Source organism: Phaethon lepturus, unplaced genomic scaffold (assembly GCF_000687285.1).
Source record: "Phaethon lepturus isolate BGI_N335 unplaced genomic scaffold, ASM68728v1 scaffold45850, whole genome shotgun sequence".
In the NCBI taxonomy this organism is placed as follows: domain Eukaryota; kingdom Metazoa; phylum Chordata; class Aves; order Phaethontiformes; family Phaethontidae; genus Phaethon; species Phaethon lepturus.
This window is the reverse complement of record NW_010514964.1, coordinates 21,063-23,024: the sequence shown is the minus strand read 5'-3', so window position 1 is coordinate 23,024 and position 1,962 is coordinate 21,063.

Genomic DNA, 1,962 nt, shown 5'->3' with positions numbered 1-1,962 from the left:
GCCGGCGAGCTGCGGAGCGGAGCCGGCCGGGCGGCTGCCAGCCCTCCGGAGCCTCTGAAAAGCAGGAGAAATCATCCTAGAGCAGAAATGGGGGGATTTTTTTGCCCCAAACAAAGACGTCCGCAAAGGCTTCAAGCAAGAGTTGAACCAGCATGGGGAGGAAGAGGAGAAGAAAAAGCCGCCTTCGCCCTCGCCCGTCCTCGGGGGTCTGGGGGGAACCCTGCGCATCACCGACCTGCCAGAAAGGCCATCTTCCCAAGCAGAAAAAAACCCCCCAACTACCACCAAAACCAAAGTGCGTCCTCTACAGCGACCGCCACGCTGACCTAGAGAAGAAACCACCTCCAAGAGAAGCGCGGAGGAAGGAGGAGATGATGTGGGGCACGAAGCTGGCAGCCGTTCAGCTCCTCGGAGCTGTTGGAAGTGCTCGGGGGGGATTTCCACACCTCGGAGCCCAAAGGCTCCCCCGGAGCAGCGCGGGCTCCGGGAAGAGGAGACCACGCCAACCCTGGCTTTTAAATACCCGGGCGGCCCGACGTATCCACGCGCGGCTGCTCCTTCGGCGTGGAGCCGCTGGAAAAAGCTCTGGTGGAAAACACGCTCTCTGCGTACCCTCCTCTCCGAAAAGCCTGGAAAGAGCCACCTTCTAAAAACCAAACCTGTCCCTCCCGCTGGAAGGGTGACAACCACCCTGGCGTGGTGACGTTCAGCTCCTCCCGAGGTTTACGACCGGCTCGGTGACGGCGCGGCTGGGCACCTTTTGTGAGCCCAATACGGGATGAACCTCACCCACGTGCCCCAAAGCGACATTTACGGCTCGGGACATCCATCCGTTGCGCCAGGATGGCACCAGGGAGTTCCCCCGTTGCCCGAGGCTGGTGGAGGGGGATTGTGTTAGCCAAGGGCAACGCTGGGTTTTTTGGCTACCTTCCTCCTGGCGGGGCTCAGCCTGCCCGGGCCGGGAGGATTCCTGCTTTGAACCACCCGTCTTCCCTCCCTGCAAGCAGGGATGCTGCCGGCAAGAGAGATGGGGACCCGAAAGCTGCTCCGGGACTGGCTCTCGCAGCAGCGGCGCGGGCATCGAACGCTTTTGGGGTAAAACACATCTGAAGGGGACACGGGAAAGCTGCAACCCTGTCGACTGAAGAAAACCGTAAAATATTAAAAGTCCGGTCAAACGCTTGTTCCCTGATCATTGCTGCCCAGTTTTGGAGCTTTACAACCGCGTTTTCATGGGTTCGCAGATTTTTCAAGGCACTAAGCACTCGCAGGCGGAGGGGAGCTGGGACGGGGAGATGCTGGAGCGCGGCAGCACCGACGGCACCAGGAGCACGGAGGGATGGGGAGAAAAGCCGCTCTGCCTCCCCCGGCTCACCACGGCAAGGTCCGAGCTACCTCGCGATGCCCGACGGCGCTCCGAGGTTTCAAGGGTCAGAGCAGGGAGGCGGCAGGCAGGCTGGGCGATCTCGGCTCTCCGCGCACGCAAAATCGGGTCACTTTTAGTCCCGAAGCGTAAATGAGGGGTCGGGGAAGCTGCTGCACACGATGCTAACGCTGCTGCCTGTGTCTCTGTCCCGGAGTTGTTGCCTCTCCGCTGTCCCCCTTCGCTCCCTCCTTCCAACCCCACCAGCAAAGCCACCGGCCGCTCCTCGCCTCTGCCGCGTCCACCAGACCCCGACGCCACGACGAGGCAAACACGGAACCGGCGGGATCAGCCCAGAGCTCAATTCCTCCTTTCTCCCTTCTTTCAATGAACACTTTTCCTCGACAGACGGGTTTTTTCTGCGGAGCTGGAGGCTTGGTGAGCCTAGGAGGAGCTGGTGAGCTGCTGTCGGCGCTGCCGGACGCACAACCGCTCGCTCGCCGCGCGCCGTCCCAGCTCCTGGCTCTGAGCACCACGCACCCAGGGACAGGCACCCAACAGCTGCCGGGCGACGAAGCAAATATGTTTACAACACATTT